Here is a 23,616-nt window from a genome sequence, read left to right as displayed (position 1 = left end):
GGTTAGAGAGTTAACCAACCTGTCCAAGACTTTGTAGCCACAACAATGCAGGTCAGTCCCATTCCCCACCTCTGTCTCCAATACCATGCCACACTTTATCTGTCTCATATATATACAAAGTGACACAGAGCAGATAAAAATTCAAGGTGTTCTCTATTTGACTTAGTAAAACAAAATGTACAAAACTTGTCGAGCTTATCAATATTTTATGCATGAGTGGACTTAGTACCGAAAATACAAATTGTGTGTCAAAAAGACACAACTTCTTTCTCTGCTTTACTTCTTACTTTGTTCTGACTTGTAGTTCATTTACTTATTTACACAGTTGTCTTTCCCATTCGATTTTAAACTTTCTGAGAACAGAGATTGTCTTTGCAATTCTTGTAACAAAGTTGTATTGATGGACACCCAGTCAGTGCCGCCAAGCTGTTTCTCGATTGTTTAATTACGAATCAAGAAATGGATTAGCTCTAAATTCCTGATGGTGAACTCATTTCTGCATATTGTGGTAAAATCCCATTGTATTAAACCGTGATTCTGGCTATTTCTTTTAAATGGCAAGTGTTCAACTCTCACAGGCAAAGATGTCCCCCTAAAATGTAATTATTTGACCTACTAAAATAGTCTCTGTAGAAAGGAAAATTCTTCTATTTTTAGCCTAACCTTTTGTTGGGTAAATTCTTTCCAAGGGAAAAAAGGAGGAGGCAGATAAGGAGCTTTGTTCCCAGTTTACACATGCAAATAACAGAAGGGACAGAAGAAAGAGTGGTGGGGCTCTCAGGCTTTGGTGTCAGACAAATGTGGGCTCAAATACCCCATTTATCACTTAAGAGCTGTGTCACCTTGGCCAAGTTATTTAGTGATGCTAAGTCTCAGATTTTTTTTTTTGTCTCAAAATTGGACATATTAGCAAACTTATCAGGGTGCTGTGAGCACCAAATGAAATAAGGTATCCAAAGTATTTCCCACAGCCTGGCATTCATGCACACAGGTTTCCAGTTCTGGGAACACCATGATGAACCAGGTACAAGAGAGCTTCTGCCCTCACAGAGCTTACATGACAGTAGAAGAATAGGGAACATAAACCAAAGACACTTAATGTAAGGAAATAATTACTGCACACAGGGTTAAAAAGTAAACAAGAAAGATCCTGACGTGGGGGTAACAGGGCAGTGTGGGGAATATGAATCCTGTCCCTAGGAAAAGGAGAAGCCATGGAAGCTTTTGAAGCAGAGGCTCATTCAAATCTGACTGACATTATTTAACGTTCTCTGTGGCTACCGTGTGGATCCCGGATTGGAGGAAAGTAAGGGTTGAAGCAGGGAAAAGGTTAGGAAGACAGTGCAATAGTTCAGAAGATAAATGATAAGGGCTTTGAAGAGACTGGTGGCAGTAGGGATGGAGATGACTGGATGGGGCTACAATGCATTTTGGATATAGAACCAATGGAACGGAAACAGAAAGCTAAAAGAAGACTCCTGGATTTCTGACTGGAGCCATTAGGTAGGTGGAGAGAACCTTTACTGTGATGGGTTAGGCTATCAACTAAGGTAATAGATCTTCTTGAACTTACAATGAGGTTACACCCCAATACACCCATTGGAAGTTGAAAATATCTTGGGGCGCCTGGGTGGCTCAGTCAGTTAAGTGTCCGACTTCAGCTCAGGTCACGATCTCGCAGTCTGTGAGTTTGAGCCCCGCGTTGGGCTCTGGGCTGATGGCTCAGAGCCTAGAGCCTGTTTCCAATTCTGTGTCTCCCTCTCTCTCTGCCCCTCCCCCATTCATGCTCTGTCTCTCTCTGTCCCAAAAATAAATAAATGTTAAAAAAAAATTAAAAAAAAAAAAAGAAAAAAGAAAATATCTTAAGCTGAAGATGCATTTAGTACACCTAACCCAACCAAACACTGATAGCTTAGCCTGGCATACCTTCAACATGCTCAGAACACTTACCTTAGTCTATAGTTGAGCAAGTTCATCTACTACAAAACCTACTTTATAATCAAGTATTGAATATCTCAGGTAATCTATTGAATACTGTACTGAAATTGAAAAAAACAAAACAGCATGGTTGTATGGGGACAGAGTTATTATCATGTATTGGTGGTTCACCTTCATGACGGGTGGCTGACCAGGAGCTATGGCTTGCTGTCACCACCCAGCATCGTAAGGATTGGACAACATATCGTTAGCCCAGGAAAAAATCCAAATTCCAAACCTGAAATATAGTTTCTGACTGAAAGCATCTCTTTTGCACCATCATGAAGTAAAAAAAAAAATTCTAAGTCAAACCATCCTAAGTCAGGGATCATCTGTATACATGCTAAAAAGTTAAACATACTATGAGATGCCAATGATACAACTCAGTGGAAAAATTCTATCAACACTTGGATATATGATCCTTTAGGGGTAGATCTGTGCTATGACTACATACTTGGAAGTAATGAACACAGAATTGTTTTCAACAGTAGGATTTGTCCCTTTTCCTCATATTTCCTTATTTTAAATTCTGCCCCATTTCCAAAGAGAGAACAATACTGGGAAAGTAAATTGGATCCATCCCCAATTTTCCTCCCTCACTTCTTTCCTCCTTGTATCTTTTGGGATATGACTCTGTTCTGCATACCCCTCCATCAGGCCCATGTCTACTATTAGAAAGATGTCTGGGAGCTATTCTTCCCCTGCATTTGTCATCACTGCTTGAAGCCGACCAGGTAGGGGTTTTACTGGCTTGCAAACTTACTCTTTACCACACATCAGTATTCAAGTAGTAGGAAATATGATTTTAGTGATGAACCAACCATGTTATCCATGACTACCTATTACCCTAAAGCAGCCACATTTCTCTCAATACCATGAAAGTAAATTATATTGTTGAGAAAGACCAGCAACAGACCTGGGAACAGAGGCAGAAGTCAGAAAAAGAGGAGAAACGGGTGAACTACAATGAGAAGCCAGGGTATCAGAAAGAAAAGCAGGAGCGAACAAGCTCCTGTTAAAAGCATGGAGTTGCCAAGGAAGAGGAGGATCCAAAGGGGCTCATCAGGCGAACAGGGAATATAAAGAAAATTCATTTGTATTATGAAAGGTATTTTCGATGCATTAAAGATATCATATGAAATAATGAAATGTTAGAAGAAATCCTTTTACTGTTAAAAAGAAACCAAGGAGCTAAATCTAACAGCTAGCACTATACAACTTCTAGAAGAAAACAAAGAGAAATAAACCACATAATTTCCTTCAGCTTAAAAGTTCTTCAACGCCTGAGCTGTAACACTTTCTTATAGAGATAATGATTAAAGTACTAATACACCTGGAAAAGGTAATGGTTAATGACATTCACAGTAAGACGCAATTAAATATGTATCATCTCTGCAGTAAGAGTATCTCTAGAAGGAATGAAGGCAGAGAGGAAGGTGGGCTGGCTGATCCAACCAAGAAAGCCTGAGGGTTACGATGGGACTTCATACTTTCTCTTTTTTTTTTTTTTTTAACGTTTATTTATTTTTGAGACAGAGAGAGACAAAGCATGAATGGGGGAGGGTCAGAGAGAGGGAGACACAGAATCTGAAACAGGCTCCAGGCTCTGAGCTGTCAGCACGGAGCCCGACGCGGGGCTCGAACTCACGGACGGAGAGATCATGACCTGAGCCGAAGTCAGCCACTTAACCGACTGAGCCACCCAGGCGCCCCCATACTTTCTCTTAACAAGAGATACACAAGCCCAAACTTTTATGACCTTCTAAGGCAATAGGACATTGAGTGCCACTTGGTCTGTTCATCCTGGAGGATTCCCAACTGGCAGGGATGAATCTTCTCTGGATGGAACTGATTATGACATAGGTGAGCTCAAACAATTTATAGTACAAGACTCAAAAGCTAGAGGCCTGGTGGGAATCAACCTCAGTTGTCCGGTAGCTATGAAGACACTTGAATATGAAAGTACTGAAGAGAAGAGGAATAATGTGTGCTGTGAACACTTTTCCTCATGCCAAGGAGAGACACATGAGGCCTTAACCAAATTAATATCATTTTGTTCTTCTTCAGAAACAGTAACATGGCCACAAGATTTTATATCTGAAAGACCACTTTACACTGAAGTTTAAAGGATGAATTATTTGACTCCTCATCTTCTTTCTGGGCAGAGATGTTCTTCAAGTTCTCCATGGGAGAGAAGGGTTTCTACAAGGTTGTTGCACAATCTTTGTTGGGAAATCTGACTATATCGGTGAATGGAGCTCAAGACTGAATTTATTTTATTTTTTTAAAAATGTTTATTTATTTTTGAGACAGAGAGAGACAGAGCATCAATGGGGGAGGGGCAGAGAGAGAGGGAGACACAGAACCGGAAACAGGCTCCAGGCTCTGAGCCATCAGCCCAGAGCCCGACGTGGGGCTCGAACTCATGGACCACGAGATCGTGACCTGAGCTGAAGTCGGACGCTTAACCGACTGAGCCACCCAAGTGCCCCTCAAGACTGAATTTAAACATGGATAATCAGAATTCCAATCAATGTTAGACATTAATCTCAGCATGCATCAACAAGTTCTTTATTAGTGCCATCCAACAAAACTTTCCACCATCATAAAAATAATCTTTATCTGTGCTGCCCAATATTGTAGCCACTACCCATTATGGCTGCTGAGAATATGAAATGTACTTAGCACAGCTGAGAAACTGAATCTGTCATTTAACTTTAGTTTATTAAGTTTACATTCAAATAACCACATACATTTAGTGGTTACTATATTGGACTGCTCAATTTTAGACTTTCCTGTCCAATAGTCTCTGGATGTTAAGGACATGATAATTGTTTTCTTCTTCCGGTCAACTGACTTTAAGTAGAATGAATCTCAATTTCTTGTTTCCACAGGGAAAAACTTGGGCTGAAGCTTCCTTCTACAGGTGGGATCAAGATAGAGAGTGAAAGGAGCACAAAGCCCACACCACATAACAACTACAATTTCTTCTTCTCTGTAGCCTTGGTCTTTAATACATCATGGAGGATCTCTTTTGAAATGTCTGTCTTCGGTTCCTCACCTCTGCTTGGCCTTTCTGAGAACTGGTGCCAACAGCAATCCCTGGTAGGTGTTAGGAAGGCTGTAATGGAGATCATCTTGGCAGACACTAAGGTAATATCTTTCCATCTCAGGTAATCCAAGTCCTTAAATTCTAAGCTCAAGGGCAAAGACAGAGTTCTTTGCACAGAGTAAAGAAGATAGTTCATGACCACGAGGTTTACTGTCCTGTAAAAGGATACGATAAAAGTCACTAACCCCAAACCCACCCATTATGGGTTGAATTGTGTCCTGCCAAATTTATATGTTTAGGCCTTAACCTCCAGTACCTCAGAATGTAAACATTTTTGGAGAAAGGGCCTTTCAAGAGGTGATTAGGGTAAAATGAGGCCATTAGGATGGGCCATTAGGATGGGCCCTAATCCAATCTGGCAGGTATCCTTACAAGAAGAGGCAATGTGGACACACAGAGATGCCAGACATCCAGAGGAAAGATCATGGGAGGACACACAGAGAGGGTGGTCATCTGCAAGTCAAGGAGATGAGCCTGAGAAGAAATCAAGCTTGCCTGCACTTTTGTCTTAGAATTCCAGCCTCCAAAACTGTGGAAACATTAATTTCTGTTATTTAAGCCACTCACTCTGTGCTATTTTGTTATGGCAGCCCAGCAAATAGACCACTTCTCAGGTCTTGATGTATTATGAAGAGGAGGAGAAAAGGGGGAAACAAGAAAGTCTCTCCTGTACACCCACCTCAGCCTCTCCTCCAACTCAAGACAAACTCAAGGGTGTGAACAGAGAGGAGTTTTAGAAACACCAAGAATACTGGTCATCTGCCCTACATATGGCAGGTGGGAAGCTGCCATATGCTGCCTTAGGAGAACCTCAGTGATGGCCTGGGCTCCCCTCCCTTGGTGCACAGGGCACAGCATGAAATGGGAAGAATCACCTAGGGCCTGGGTTAGCCCCATTCACTTTCCCTAACTCTGATAAGCCATGGGCACTAGAAGAGATAATCCACATTCTACTCCTACCCTAAAAGCAGCAAGCCTCACAATCGATGTTCTAAGCCTGTGGGGATCGTCACTATCCAAAAGGGAAAACTTTATGACCTGAGGTCCTTGCAGGGTTATTCCTGTCCTTGATGCCACAGAAGGAGCTGGAGATAAGGATTACAGACCAAGAAAACAGATTGGTTCAGTATCTGCAAAGTGGTATCATACGTCAAGCTACTAATACAAAGTACTATCAATCCAGAGAGTTCCAGGCAACTTTTTAGTATGTTAAAACTTTTGCTTCCATTGTTTAAACCATACTGAATGCAAGTAGTTGAGATTTAAAATGCAGAAGACATTAACCAAGGTGCTAAAGAGAGATACCTTCTGTGACTGGAATGTAGGTATGAAACTTCTCCAGAGACCAGATATGAACCCTGGTAAAGGTTTAAAATCAGGTATAAAAAAGTCACCACACTGCCATCTCAACCAGGTAAATGTGCCCTGTGCATCATGGGAGGACCCCGGACTCAAGAAAAAAGATGACTGTGAGCTGTCCAGCTGACTGCTAGTGAGAGGCAGGGCCATTTAACCAAACCTCTCAGGCCTCACAGGTCTCCCAAAGCAGATCCCACTGGCCTTCAGTTCATGAGCCATGTCGTGATTCTCACACATTCTGTTTTTCTCCAAACACGTCAAACATACCTGCTTTCGCAGCTTTTGGTCCATAATCCTTTCTCCTACTCCACAGAACAAATACTTTGACCTGGCTGTTTACACAGAGGTCAGTTTCATCTTTGCATTTTTGTTTTTCATTTTGAGCTCATTTCATTACTTTGGCAAGTACTCAACAGGTACCTTACCCTCTTCCTGAACACATCCCCACTGCTGATTGTCACCTGGTTTCTTCATCTTCATCCAGGCACTAAGAACCTGATTCAAATAGCAGGTATTCCTCAGGCCCAGCGCCCACTTGTACAAACTTTGTCAATTTTCTATTGTCAAAATGTTTCACTTTCAGCTGATTGTCAACAAATGTGTTGGCTGAAAAGTATCTAATACCTTCCATTATTTTATTTTATTCTATTCAAACAGCAGAGATTAAAGAATTCAAATATCTGAAATCTACTCTTAAAAATCACAGGTAAGGGTGCCGGAGTAGCTCAGTTGGGTGGGTCAGGTCATGATCCTGGGGTTCATGAGTTCGAGCCCTACGTCGGACTTTCTGCTGTCAGCTCAGAGCCTGGAGCCTCCTTTGGAGTCTGTGTCTCCCTCTCTCTCTCTCTCTGCCCCACCCTGCTCATGTTTGGCCTCTCTCTCTTTCTCTCTCTCAAAAATAAACATTAAAAAATTATTTAAAGCCAGAAGTTGGCTACTTTATATTTTAAAAAAATGGTTTAAATGTTTTTTCACCTTAAAGACAGAGCGCAAGAGCAGGGGAGGGGCAGAGAGAGAGAGAGACCCAGAATCAAAAGCAGGCTCCAGGCTCTGAGCTGTCAGCACAGAGCCCAATGTGGGCCTTGTATCACAAGATCATGACTTGAACCGAAGTGGGACACTCAACAAACTGAGCCACTCATGCACCCCAGAAATTGGCTACTTAAAAAAAAAACAAAAAGAAGAAATTACAGGTGTGAGGGTTAATATTTAGTGGCAGAAAGATACATCTGGTAACTCTGCAGATAATAAAGAAATCCAAAGAAATTCAAAATTGGCCACTCTTGGCCCTTGGTTTTGCTTTTTAGGCCACCACTGAGCTACAGATGATGGAGGAGTCTATAATTTGGCTCGCATATTCAAACACCTTTACTATTAACAAGTGAAGCCACTTTGTCAAATTATTTCCAAGGCAGCTGAATTTCACAGGAGATTAAGCGTCTGGCAGGAGATTAATTAGATGCAACGTGTAATGCATGATTTTTCCATATTGCATACAATTCTGCCAGGGTAAATACAAGCTAAAAAAATTACCATATTATCCCTCCCAAGGTCTCAAGGTTAAAAGTCCATCACTGTAGTAGTTCAGTGTGGTAAGTTGGTGAAACAGCTAGGTGCTGAGTTTTCTTTTTTTCCTGTTCTGAATATTTATCTTTTAAGCTAACTAAGTGTCCTTTCTGTATTTGAAAAGAATTTCAAGCTTACAGAAGAGATCCAAGAATGAAACAGAAAAACACCTTCCTTGTCACATCAACTACTAACATTGTTTCCTCAAACCACTGAAGTGTGGATTGTAGGCATCAGGGCCTTTGTACACATGAGTATTTCAGTGTGTATTTCCTAAAAGCAAGAATGTACTAATACATAAACACAGCATAATTATAAAATTCAGGAATTTAACATCACCATAACATTAATATGTAGTACAGGTGCTATCTTCAGTTTTTGCCATTTGTCCATTCCCACCCACCAGTTATAGGTAATTAATCATCAATATCTGATTTATCCCACCAGGGTAAATTTTTTTTAAAAAATGAGCAAATAAATAATTTTCTTATTTACCTTCTTTCTTACCCAAAGTACAGCTAACTATCTGCACTACTTCTGTACTTTTTTTTTCCAGTTCACAATAGTTGCTGAAAACTACTTATCAATTTTTAAATAAAATGAAATACTTTCTCTCCCCCACATCATTCCATTTTTAGAATACGTGCTGCCAAGGTGAGCATTCAAGAAACTGTTTGATATGAGGTCAATAATTTTATGCTATGTATATAGTGGATTCATGGACTGGACACAGGGGCTGCTATTGGTCTACCAACTACATGTGACTGTCCTCAAGGAGACAGGTAGACAAATTCAAAGTGAGAGCACTTGCACATGTCCCTTACTTACCTGGCAAAGCAATTTTATGTTTACTGAGTCTAAGGATTTTTGGTTTTTTTTTAACTCACATTTTATTTTCATTTCCTTATGAAAATCCTCTTCACTTAGTTGTGAAAATTTAAAGAGAGAGCTTAAGTCAGAAATTAAGACCTGTGGATAGGATTTGTTGGACATGGTTCTTTTATTATGGAGTGTCTTTAGAAGGAATATCCTATTTAGACTGGGCTGCCAGTTTCCAATGAATTATATCCTATTCTCACCAACATATATCATTTTAAGCTCCCATTTTAATTATGAGATTAACTGCGTTGGTGCACACTAGCCCGAATAAAAAGGTGCTTGGCCTCAGAGGGCACTAAATGAAGGACTGAACCTAAATATGTATTAAAAACATGCTAAGCCAGGGGTGCCTGGGTGGCTCAGTCAGTTAAGCGTCCGACTTCAGCTCAGGTCCTGATTTCACAGTTTGTGAGTTTCAGCCCCACACTGGGCTCTGTGCTGACAGCTTGGAGCCTGGAGCCTGCTTCAGATTCTGTGTCTTCCTCCCTCTCTATCCCTCCCCGACTAGTGCTCTGCCTCTCTCTCTCAAAAATAAATATATGTATAAAAAAATTTTAAAAACATGCTAAGCCAGAGATCAAGTAGGTAATTCATATACAGACCATCGGGCTGACCATACATTTATTTGTTTTTCTAAAAATGCACTTCAGTAGTAATCTCAAAGTTTTTAATCAAACTTTCTGAGTTATCTAGTGATAAAGAATAGATCGTGGTAGGGGGAAAAAAAAGTACTCTAGAATACGAGTCACTCCAATTCTTATTACAGTTCCTCATCTGCCTATGTTTTATATAAATATAATGTCTTCGTTTCCTTGCGTCTTCAAAAACTGCTTTTCTGGCATCCCAACTGATTTTAAGATTGAGTTTCCATTTAAAAAGCCTAAATTGGAAGTTAACACTGAAGGAAAGCACAAATAGAAACTAACACTTGGAAGCTTCCTGGGCTCCCTGTTGCACAGCTATGGAAGCAAGGTTCACAAGGCAATTTGTTAGGCGGCTCCTTTCTGGCAGTGTCTCGCTGCTCTGGCTGCTGTGTTCAGCAATTCTTTGTTGATGTTGTAGGGGAGCAAAATTTACCACCCCAAAATGTGTCTCTTTGGCATGTGGATTATTTTAGGCTGATTATTTTTAAGAAACACAAAACTCCAGAAGTTTTTCTTTTTTGCCTCCCCACCCCCAATGGCCTCAAAGAATTTAGAGGACCCACTCGAGGAAGGGAGGGATCACCACAGATGACTACAGCCTAAAATGACTAGGTGTGGTAGACCCAGAAGAACCTAGTGAAGGCTGTTCATTAAAATTCTTCTCTATGTCCCATTGTTTGTGTATGGCCCAGCAAACATTTTTTACAAGACACGTACTTCTTTTTATGTTCTTGTGAATGGTCTTGCTTACTTCGAAGTCTCAGCCCTTTCATCCCTTTTCCTTAGCTCTGGCAGACATATAACCTCCACTGCCTGACTGCCTAAGGGCCTCATATTCTTATGGACCCCCCTAAAAGGACAGAACTAAATATGATTTTCTATGGTACTTGGGTGGCTCAGTCAGTTAAGCATCTGGCTCTTACTTTCAGCTCAGGTCATGATCCTGTGGTTCATGAGACCCAACCCCATGCCAGGCTCTGTACCGACAGCACAGAGCCTGCTTCGGATTCTCTTTCTCTCTCTCTCTCTCTTCCTCTCCCCTGCTCATGCTTTCTCTCTCAAAATAAATGAATACAATTAAAAATCAATACATATTATTTTCTCCTGTCAATCTGTCTTATATATATAACCCAAAAGAACCTTGAGCATAGAGGAAAATCTTTCCTCCTCAACAATAACGAGTCTACAATCATTTTTTGTTCAGTTTAAAAAGCTACTTGGTCAGGGTGAAGGGGTTGGGAGACAGAGATTTGGAAGAAGGTGGTCCAAAGGTACAAATTTCCAGTTAAAAGACACATAAGTACAAAGGATGTAATGTAGCACACGATGACTACAGTTAATAGTGCTGTATGATACATAGGAAAGCAGTTGAGAATAAACCCTAAAAGTTATCATCCCAAACAGAACATTTTCTTCCTTTATTCCTTTCCTTTTATTGTATTTATATAACATGGCTATTAGTTGAACTTATCTCACAGCATGTATAAATCTAATCATGCTGTATGCTTAAACGTATACAGTGACACATCAATTACTTTTTGATAAAACTGGAAACACATTTTTAAAAATACTTCTTTTAAAAAGGCTGATTCAAGAATTTAATTTTGATAGAAATCTAGTTGTATAATACCCCAAAACCTACTGACGTTTCAGAGTTAGGATGAGGCAAGAAATGAGAAATAATGTCATCATTCTGAAACAACTACTGGTCCCTATGTTCTCCATGAAGGAGGTCTGATTTCTACTGGAAGACGGAAAGTGTGTGGGCCTATGTGTATGTGCAACCACGAGAACAAGAGTGACAGAGAAACAGAAAAGATGAGGTCAGATACATGTCCATTTGAGAGCCGAGGAAAAAATACAGCAAACAATATTCTCTAAAAGTTCAAATTTAGTGATCACTGCAATCATGGCCCACAGTGTGTTGACACCTGCCTATATCCATATCTTTGGGACTTCCCCTCTCACAATGACTCTAGGCTGGGCCAGACGACTTTGTGGTCCTTCAAAGATTTGAAAAATCCTGGTGAATCGACATTCACTTCCTTCTCTTGGAAACTTCTGCCAGGTGAACAAACCTAGGCTAATCTGCTAAGAGATCATAGAGATATAGCTCAGTCGTCTCCTCACACCATGGAGGACACTCAGCCAACACAAGAATCAGGACCACATGGCTGACTTGATTATGAAGGCAGATGCACGAGGGAACCCAGCTAAGAGCAAAAATCAAACAAATAAACGTCCTCAGGTTTGAGGATAAATACTACATGATTCCTGTTAAATGATCAATCTAAAATAGTCAAATTCATAGACACCGAGAGTGCAATGTGTTTGCCACAGGCTGGGGGACAAAGGGGAAATGAAGAAGGTATTAATCAAACGGTACAAAGTTTCAGGTATACGAGATAAGTCTTAGAAAGCTACTGTACATAGGTACAGTATATGTTAAGTGTTCTTATCTGAATCAGTCAGTTTAAAAACTGAACAAGGTGGTAGGGGAAAAAAAAGTACCCCGGCTCAGCCTTGCCTGCATTGCCAACCTAAAGAATTGGTAGTTGTTGTCTTAAGCCACTGAGTATTGGGGTGGTTTGCTACCCAGCCATGACGAGTACAGCCCATTTGAGTTTTGTTTCTTATAAGTATTAGATAAATACAAAATGATAGTACTATTACCTGTAATAGATGTGCTCAAAAGAAAAATCACTTGTATTCGTTACAGCAAATAAAAGTTGTTTTCACCTATTTTCTTCCTGGAACACTTCATATTAGTATCTTATTACCTTAAAGGTTGCAAGAGTTGAATCTACAGTTTTACCCCGAAATAACTTGTAAAAAATATTTAGTACAGTGCTTGGAAAATATTAGCCTCTCAGACAACACTTGTATAAAAAGGAACACACTACACAAGGACAATAAAATAATTATAGGAGATGATCTCAAAATAACAGACAGGAAAAGCCCTGTGCAACAAAGGCTTACCCAGCAGGCCCTTGACTTTGTCCCCAATCACCAGGTGAACAATGGACTTTGAATGACCTCCTTGTCAACGTACAAATGCTATTTCTCAGCAGGTTTTTAAAATGTAAAAAAAACCCTAGAAACTGTGGATTTATGACACACAGCTATCTGCAGATAAGGGATAGGCAAATAACCTATCTAATGAAGTAACAAGAAAACGCTTCAAATCAAACCAGATTCCCTTCATAAGCACTATTTTTGCATACACTGCTGAACACTCGTATGTTACCCTCCAATCAAAAAGTCTCTAATGCGAGGGTCAAAGACATTTCTGGAGGCTGGTTCTGACCATGTCAGTAGCCTCCAGTGACCGAAGGTATCCCCTGTGCTTAATGCTAACCTGTATCCTGTGAATTATTTAGTTACAGCATAACGTTCATCATTTTATGATTCAAACTATGTGTTAACAAGACCACATTTTTATACCTTTGTCACCTGTTTCTTCATATGTCATTAATAAATAAATGTTATTGACCATATATCCCTTTCAGACATGCAGCAACATTTTCTCTAAATTTTGTTTGTAAGAATTCTAAGCACATATTTATCACATCTCATCATGGTGACTGTTTACGTATAAAGATCATTCATTAGACATTTTTTTCTCAAGGGCAGGAGCTTCATTCATTTCTACATCACCATCTCAAGACCAGCATCCTATGGACATTTAATAAATGTCTGCTCAATTCAATTAAATAACAGAAAACTCTTTTACATGTTGAAAGTTTAGGAGAAAAACTTCTAAAATATGATCACAAACATTTAAAAACTGTGAAGTAGCAACATATACATTTTAATGTAAACTTCAGGGTCAGGGAAAGAGCTTTCTAAGAACAAGCCCCAAAGTAGAAGTCATAAGGGAAAAATATTCAGATGGGACATCTAAAAATGTTAAATGTTTTATGCAAAATAGTAACATATCAATAAATATAAAGGGAACATGATAACCCAGGGAAAATATTTGCAATACATAAAACAAACCAGATAAAAAGAAACATACTTATATAGGTAACTCCCATAAATTTTAAAAATCAACACTTTAATACAAGAATGTATAAAAATAAACAAATTCATAAAATAATGACAAATAAGAAATCTGCTAACAGGGAAATAATGGGAAACTTTTGTCCAACCAGATTTGCAAAGATCAAACAGAATGATGCATTTCTACAGACATCTCAAAACATACCTGATATGAAAAAATGACCAAACAGATCTGAAAAAAAATGTTTTAACAAAATCTAAACCAGAAAAATACAACTTTGCCTCACTACTCTTTTTCTAAGGTGGTTTAGATCATTTCCCAAGACCCTTCCCTGTCTGGATCCAGGTTAAATTTGGACAACATTCGGAAGCTGAAAGAAAAACAGCAGCTACGACTCTCAAAAGGCTGAAGGGGAGAAGAATATGCCAGCCAAAAATATGCCTCTTTGGCATAATGATTATTTTAGGCTGATTATTTTTTAAGATCCAGCACACACAGAAAAAGCTCTGAAAAGAGAAGTTACCCTTCTGTAAGAGACATTTATAAAGGAAATCTCCATTTGTAAGAGTGTCTTGTTCTCTGTACCAGGAGGAGGAGGGTGACTCTCACTCTTTAGAAATGCTTATCAGTGGAGAAGGCAAGGACTGAAATCTATGTTACAAGCATATCCTTGTTTAGTGTACTTTTCCTGGTAACCTCCCCTAACTGATGCCCCACCACCAGCATCTTCTTTTGCCTTTAGCTGGAGATGATATTTAAGGTGGTGTGTTTGCCCATTTTAGGGAGTTATTCAATTTTCCTAGGTCTCTGCCATGTACACAGGAGGTATACATGTTATTAAACTTCTATTCATTTTTCTCTTGTTAATCTGCCTCTTATTATAGGGGGGCAACTCAGCCAAGTACCTAGGAAGGCAGAGAGAAAATTATCTTTAGTCCACAAAAAAGTTGTGCATGAGAATGTTCAGAATGATTTATGTGAATAGCCTCAAACTACAAACAATGCAAATGTAATCAAAGCATGAATGGATAAAGATATGTTTGTATAATAAATTCCTCACCAGAATTGGAAAGGCACGAATTTTTCATACATGAAACAACACGTGAATCTCCCAAACACTGTGTGAGCAGAAGAGCCATGAACCAGAGAGTATATATTCTGTAATCTCATTTATAGGGAGTTCAAGAACAGGCAAGCCTAATCCATGCTTACTTAGGGAGTAAGTAATGCTAAGTAAGGATGCTTACTGCACAGGTGGAAATGCGCTCTATCTTGACTGGGGTGGTGGCTACATGGGTGCAGATATTCGTCAAAATTTATTCAACTCTATACTTAAAAACTGCACATCTTGTTGTATATAAATTATACACTAATACAATTGGCTTTTTAAAGAATAGAGTGGAGAAAAAATTAAAGTTTTTATTTAAAGAGCCAGGAAGAGAGCAGAAACAGGAGAAAAACAATATTGGAACATATAATGACTGATAATCCTCTCAAGAATCAATCCATATAATCAAAAGCATCAAGTGACTCCAAGGAACATCAAAAGAAATTAATCTAAATCTAGACATATTATAATGAAATTGAAGAGACACCAAGAACAAGGAAAATAATCCAAAAAACAACTCTTGTCCCCCTGAGAAAGGTAAGAAAGACTTCTTTGAAAGGAATCAACAATAAATAAAACACAAATCTCAAAAATAATGCTGAACAAAAGAAACTAAATATGTGAATATTAACTTAATGTTCAAAAACAGATAAAAAATTACCAAGGGTGACAATTTGAAATAATTGGTTACCCCTAAGTAATAGGGATGGTAAGGGGGCACCAGAAGGAGTTTCTGGAGTGCGAATAATATTCTATTTCTGGACCTAGGTGGCAGATCCACAAGCATATTTACTTTTTGAAGATTCAGTGACTTTTATGCTGAAGCTACACGCTTAGGATTTAAGCAACATTCTATCTTGCTTAATATGCAAGCTGAATTAAAGTATTGCTATAAAGAATTTGTTTACAATAGAAAAACCCATAAAGACAGCAAGTAGACCAATGGTTGCCAAGAGCTGGGAGGTGGGGGGAATGCAAAGTGACTGCTACTAAGGATAAAGTTTATTTTGGAGGGTTATGAAAATGTTCTAAAATTACAATGAGTGATGGTAACACAACTCTGTGAATATATAAAAAATATGGAGCTGTTGTTTGCTTTAAAAGGATCAATTTATCCAGCAATTGCACTATTAGGTATTTACCCAAAGGATGCAAAAACACAGTTCCATAGAGGTATATGCACCCAGATGTGTACAGCACCATTATCAACAATGGGCAATCTACAGAGACAGGCCAAATGTCCATGAACTGATGAATGGATAAAGAAGATGTGGTGTACATATACAATGGAATATTACTCAGCCATCAAGAATGAAATCACACCATTTGCAATGACACGGATGGAACTACAAGGTATTATGCTAAATGAAATAACCAGAGAATGACAAATACCATATGACTCCGCTCATATGTGGAACTTAAGAAACAAAACAGGTATGGGAAAAGGGGAGGGGGAGATGGAAACAAACCACAAGAGACTCTTAATCATAGAAAACAAACTGATGCTTAATGGAGAGAGGTGGGTAGGGGTTGCGCTAGATGGGTGATGTACATTAAGGAGTGCACTTGTTGTGATGAGGACTGGGTGTTGTACCTAAGTGATGAATCACTGAATTCTACTCCCAAAACCAATATTGTACTGTATGTAAACTCAAATTTAAATTTAAATTAATTCATTTAATTAAAGGATCAATTTATGGCATATTGACTATAGCTCAATAACATTGTTATAAAAACATCTCTGCCCCTATATTCGCATAAAAATTTTTAAAAAGCACACTAGGGGCGCCTGGGTGGCTCAGTCAGTTAAGCGTCCGGCTTCGGCTCAGGTCATGATCTCACGGTCCGTGAGTTCGAGCCCCACGTCGGGCTCTGTGCTGACAGCTCAGAGCCTGGAGCCTGCTTCAGATTCTGTGTCTCCCTCTCTCTCTGCCCCTCCCCCGTTCATGCTCTGTCTCTCTCTGTCTCAAAAAAAAAAACCAAAACAAAAAAACAAAACAAACAAAAAAAAAACACTAGACAGGGGTGCCTGGGTGGCTTAGTTGGTTGAGCATCTAACTTCTGCTCAGGTCATGATCTCGCAGTTTGTGAGTTTGAGCCCCGCATCAGGCTCTGTGCAGATAGCTCAGAGCCAGCTGGAGCCTGCTTTGGATTCTGTGTCTCCCTCTCTCTCTGCCCCTCCCCCGCTCACACTCAGTCTCTCTCAAAAATAAACATTAAAAAGTATTTTTTAAAAAAGCACATTAGACATAAAAATTATAATAAAGGAAAGAGATCCTACCAAGTACTCAAGTTTTTTGGCCCTTCTGTGCTTCTCATAGCAAATTTTTTCTTCCCATGTCACACCCTGTCAATGGCATAGTGTTCAAGTACAAAGAAGAGCTCTCCTATTATTTTAAAACTTTTCAAATATGTGCCGCTAATTACTGTATTTTTCAAGGAAATCTAGTACAAGAATATCAATACCGCTGAAGAAATACATTGGGATTTTAAACCAAGTGAATCTTGTTTCCTTCCCCAGCAATTCTTAAAGCTTTAGACTGCCAACATTGACATACAACTCCTGAATTAATCAGGCACTGGTAGAAAAATGACCCATTTGGGATACTAATCAAAATTCAGTTCAACATTACCATATAATTTTAAACCACAATGCTTTAGCAGAATGATTCCTCATTGTGCTGTGATTAAAGATAAAATAGTTAAGAACCTCTGCTCTACATTCTCTTCCTGGGCAATCTTTACTCCTATTTTCCAGACACCATAAACTTATCTTTACACATCATGACCATAACCCACACAGAGGGTTTTATTTTTTAATCTCAGCAGGTAGCACATTTACTCCTCTAATGTACCACTGAATTATTCCTGGACCATGGCATTCTCTGAAATCATTCTCTGAAATTCTGGACTGGTATATCCAACTGCCTACAAAACATCATCCCTTGATTGCCACTCACGTGTACCAAGTTTAATATAAACAAAGTGAACTCTTCTTCTTCTCAAATCCTCTCATATCTATTTATTGTATTTATTTAATAAACACTTATACAGTACCTACTATGTGTCAAGCACTTTTCTAAAATCTTTACAAGCATTACCTTACTTAATCCCTACAGCAAACCTATGAGATAAGTATTACCGTTATCTCTGTTTTTACAAATGAGGGAATGGAGCCAGAGGGAGATTAAATTAGTCCAAAATCAGTCAGCCAGTGGAGGAGCTAGAATTCAAGGACAGGCAGTTGGGCTCCAGAGTCCTTGCTTTTAGACCATTTAAGGTCTTAGACCACAGGTTTTATTTTTTAATCTCAACAGGTAGCACATTTACTCCTCTAATGTACCACTGAATTATTCCTGGACCATGGCAGCATCTTCCTAAAAAGAATCTCAGCCTCCTTCTGGCCTCTCTCCAATCCATTGCACCTCAAAACCAAGCAACGTTTCTAAGATGCAAGTGTGATCCTGCCACTTTCGTACATAATTATGCTTCAGAAGTCCTCCCCCAATGTGAGGAGGTGGTATGTCTATATTACACTTTGAGGCCCTGTGTTATTCTATCTCAATGAATAAAAGACTTAAGGAAGAGTAAAGTTCTAGGTTAATCTAAGAGAAATACAAATGAGCATTTTCCTTAATACAGAGATTGATTTTTGTAGAAGGTGTTTTGCTTTTTCATGAAAAACACTTAGCTAGCCTAGAATTAAACTAATTATTTCACTATTCAACAAGAATATATTCAGGGGTACCTGAGTGGCTCAGTTAGTTAAGCAACAGACTCTTGATTCTGGCTCAGGTCATGATCTCATAGTTCCCAAGATCGAGCCCTGCATCAGGCTCTGGGCTGACAGTGCAGAGCCTGTTTGGGATTCTTTCTCTCTCTCTCTCTCTCTCTCTCTCTCTCGCTCTCTGCCCCTCCCCCCACTCTCAAAATAAACTTAGAAAAAGAAGATATTCAAAAATAAATTTTTACCTCATTTACGTCCCCTCAAATCCCTACTATATCCTACACACTTACTTTATTTTGTGAAGTCTTTAATTAAGGCTCAGGTCCTTAAGGCTCATTCAGGAAAGAAAAGGCTTGCCCCCACAAATTTTAACTCCATGAGGCATTCTTAGTTCTCCCTTTCACATGGCCTCCAAATGTCCTCATATTAGAGTGCTCAGTTTAAACAGAGCAACTCTGTGAAATGAGGTCAAATGGAGAATGGACTTAGAGTTTCATCACTGTTTATTACAAAAACAAAAGCTAATGTTCACTGAGGTCTGGATCTGCACTGAGTGAGGCAGCACCTGGCATATGGTAGGTGCTCAAATGTAGTCATCAAATGAATGGATTAAAAGCATTCTTTTTCAGTTGTGCAACTTTCTATTCACTGTCTCACTAACAAATCTGTAAGGTATTATCAAATGATTTTGCAGGTGAGAAAAATAGGGCACATAGGAATGCAAACTTTCCTCTGTGACAGAATAGGATTTGGGTATGGTCTGTGTGGCTCCCTTTCACTTTCCTTGTTTTCATTAAGTACCTTCAAATAAATTAGACTTACCTCAAACCTACTTGTAGATTCAGCCACTCAATGGACTGTCAGTTTATGATCAATTGCTCTCTCCACCTGATCATTATCCGCCTCAGTTCTCAAACTCACTGCTACTGGGCCAAGATCATAATCTGTGTATTTGACCACTTCTATAAATCTGTTGTCTTTGCTGAAGTCCACACAGCTAAATGTCACTCAGACCCTAAACTTGGACTACCCAATATGATTACCATTAGCCACATGTGGCTAATGAACACTTGAAATATGGCTAATGGTAACAGATGTGCTGTAAACAGAAAATACATACTGGATTTCAAGACTCAGGGATTAAAAAAACAAAATATAACCTAGTATTTTTTCATGTTGATTTTATGTTGAAATAAGGATATTTTAGTTACAGTGGGTTTAATTCAATACATTATTAATCTCACCTGTTTCTTTTTACCTTTTTAAAAGACTTGTAGAAAATTTTAAATGATAGATGAGTCTGAAATTCATGGCTCACATTATTTTTCAACTGGATAAGGACAGCCCAAACTGAAACATTTTTTTAAAACTCTGGGGTGCCTGGGTGGCTCAGTCGGTTAATTGGCCAACTCTTGATTTCATCTCAGGTCATGATCTCACAGTTAGTGAATTCAAGCTCCATGTCAGGCTCTGTGCTCACTGCGCAGAGCCTGCTTTGGATCCTCTGTCTCCCTCTTTCTGGCCCTCTCCCACTAGCATATGTTCTCTCAAAAATAAATAAACGTTAAAAAATTTAAAAAAACCTTTTCTTATTGTGAAAAGAGATGTACAGAGAACTGTATAATCCCTAATATATAATTTTATCAACACCTACAAAGGGAACATCTGTGTAACTGCCACCCAATTCAGTATAAACAACATTTCTGGGATTCTGGAAAAATATTACTTGCCCCTTCTCATTCAAAACACTGTTGCCTCCTCCCCTATAGGTAGTCACTATTTTTTTTTTTAACTGAAAGTATAGTTAACACACAATGTTACTACCTTAGTTTCAGGTGTACAATACAGTGATTCCACAACTCTATACATTAAGCTATGTTCACAAGCACAGTTACCATCTGTCACCAAATGATGCTACAACAATACCACTGGCAATATTCCCCATGCTGGGCTTTTCACCCCTGTGACATATTCATTCCTTAATGGGAAACCTGTACTCCCACTCCCCCTTGCCTCTTTTTGCCCATCCACCTAAGCCCCTTCCCTCAGGCAACCACCAGTTTGTTCTATTTTTGGATCTGTTTCTGGTTTTGTTTGTTCATCTATTTTTTAGATCCACATATAAGTGAAATGATATTTGTTGTTCTCTGACTTGTATCATTTAGCACAATATCCTCTCTATCCATCCATGTTGCCACAAATGGCTCGATCTCTTTTATGGGATGGTCACTATTCTTCAGTTGTAGGCCTATTCTTGGATTTATTTATATTTTTACTATTTATGTGGCTGTAAGCAATATGGCTTAGTTCACTTATTTTGTACATGTGTGTAAATGAAATCAAACTGTATATATTCCTTTTGGTTTCTATTTAATGTTTTGAAGATTCATTCAAGATACTGCATGTAGCCGTGCATTTCTGTCATTACCTAAAATTCTGCTGTATAACTATTCCATATATTTGATATTCATTTTCCTGTTGATAGACATGGGTTGTTTATAATGGCATTATGTTTCACTATTACAAATAGCTGTATGATGAACACTTTTGTACATGAGTTCTGAAGCATAGGTGCACACAGTTCTCTAAGTATATGCATATAAACGAAGGGACTAGAGCATATACCATGTACACCTTCAAAGTTACTAAACACAAAATTTTCCCAACTGGCTATATACAAACGATACTCCCACCAGTGAAGTATGAATGTCCCAGTTGCCCATCATCCTTGACAATACTTAATATCATTATACATATTCTGCCAATACCACCAAAACTACACTCAGTTTCACAGCTATTTCATCCAGATTGGCAAATATTCTCAATACAAAAGCGTATTTGAGAGCCAGATTTAGCTTTCTGTGTTTTCAACTTTCACTCGTTTTGGCCTAAGAATTCTTCACCATGTTGTTAGCTCGCTGTTTTTAAGAGGTTTTCTTTTTCATTTATTCTTACTATTTTTAGTAGTTCTAAATTCTAAGAGTAGTCTGATTTACTATGCCATCACTCCAAAAATAAGAAATTCAGGTAGTTTTGAAGACTTACTTATGGTGATTTAAAATCAAACAGGACTTTGTTGTCTGGGATTTCAAGGTGCACATCGATCATTCCACGTAAATACTCACCTCACGAGAATTACTCCCCCACCATCAACAATTGAAAACTGGACAAAATATATGAATGGGCCCTTGGGTGGCTCATCTGGTTAAGCAATCAACTCTTGATTTTAGCTCAGGTGATGATCTCATGGTTCGTGAGATTGAGACCTATGTCAGACTCTGCGCTGACAGTATGGAGCCTGATTGGGTTTCTCTCTCTCTCCCTCTTTGTGCCCCTCATCCATTTGCACACATGTGCTGTCTCTCAAAATAAGTAAACATCTTTAAAAAATATGGAGTAACTGTCTTATGACATTCAACAACACGAAGCACAAGAACTTGATCCCTGTCAGAAGGGAGACATTTAAGATGAGCTCTATGACTTACTCAGCTCTCTGCTAAGTGGAAATTTCTCAACTATGACAAATGGAATGGAAAGCATTGTTTGTAGTGTTACTGAGTTGAACAGGCTGAAGTGGCTAGATTTTGGGGGAAAGAGTACCAAACCAGGTAGTGTTACAGAAAGAACATCTTCCAGAAATCTTTGTGTTTGTCCTCTTGACCTTATCTGAACACCAATGTGAATATACACAAGATGAAACTCCCTGAGGCCAAGCAAAGAATAATTGCCAGCAAAGAATAATTATTCACCATCTGAAACACTAGGGGCTGAGAATTGTTCAAGTACTTACCAGAAGAGTAGGAGAGACCTTAATAAATACATGGAAGTATGTGGTATAAACCTCAAAGGATTGTGACTTAGTAGTATGGCTAAATTCAACCTAGAATAAAGGCTTACTCTATAGAATTGCCCCCAAAAAAAGCTTAAAAATAAGCCTCTGAAGAATCAAGCTGATCTTCAAATACCTCAACTGCCTTCCAGAACAAATCCAACACTCAACATAAAATTTAAAATGTCTGGAATACAATTAAAAAGGTAATACCCATGTGAGGCAGCAGAAAGATATGACACATAACCAGGAGAAAAGTAAGTTACAATAAGCAGTCCTACCAGCAAGAGAGATGATGAAATGGACAAAGACTTTAAAACAGGTATTATAAACATGCTCAAGAATTTTAAAGAATATATAAACGATGACAAAAAGAACATACGAACACTATGTACAGAGAATTAGAAGGTGAAACAACTTACAAGATGGAACTTCAGAAAATTCAAAATACAGTATGTGAAAAGAAAATTTCACTGGCAAAGAGCATAGCAAATTAGATGTAGAAGAAGACATGAGTAAACGTGAATACCTAGCACTAGGAATGACTCAAAGTGAATCATAAAATGAAAAAGAATAAAAAATAAACACAGCCTCAGGGCCCTATGGGACACTATCAAGCAGTGTCTAACATATATATAACAAAAAGAATGTGCGGGGGGGCGGGGGGACTCAAAAATACTCAACTAATTATGACCAAAATTATCCATTTGATAAAAACTATAAACCTACAGGTCCAAAAAGCTTAACTAGCCCAATGATTAACACAAAGAAAATCACACAAGGCATTTTTTAAATTAATGAAAAACAGTGATAAAGTCATAAAGCAGCTCAAGAAGTAAGACCTATTACACACAGAGGAACAAAGATACAAAAGATCACAGACTTCTCATCTGAAATTATGCAAGGCAGAAGAAAATTAAACACTTTTTAAATATCAAAAAAATGTCATTCTTGAGTTCTATGTATTATGAAAATATCCTTGAAAAATTACAGTGAAATTAGGGCACCTAGGTGGTTTCAGTCAGTTAAGCGTCCAGCTTTGGCTCAGGTTATTATCTCATTGTTCATGGGTTTAAGCCCTGCATAGGGCTCTGGGCTGACAGCTCAGAGCCTGGAGCCTGCTTTGGATTCTGTGTCTCCCTCTCTCTCTCTGTTCCTCCCCCTGCTCATACGCTGTCTCTCTAGCGCTCTAAAAAATAAATAAAAAGTTAAAAAATTATTTTTTTATTTGAAAAAAATTTTAGTGTCAAAGGACGTTTTTAAAATAATTTATTGTCAAGTTGGCTAATATACAACGTGTACAGTGTGCTCTTGGTTTTGAGCGTTGATTCCCATCATTCATCGCTTACATATAACACCCAGGGCTCATCCCAGCAAGCGCCCTCCTCAATGCCCATCACCCATTTTCCCCT

This window comes from Acinonyx jubatus, chromosome X (assembly GCF_027475565.1).
Source record: "Acinonyx jubatus isolate Ajub_Pintada_27869175 chromosome X, VMU_Ajub_asm_v1.0, whole genome shotgun sequence".
Taxonomy (NCBI): domain Eukaryota; kingdom Metazoa; phylum Chordata; class Mammalia; order Carnivora; family Felidae; genus Acinonyx; species Acinonyx jubatus.
The sequence above is the reverse complement of the archived record's forward strand: the minus strand, read 5'-3'. Positions refer to the sequence as shown.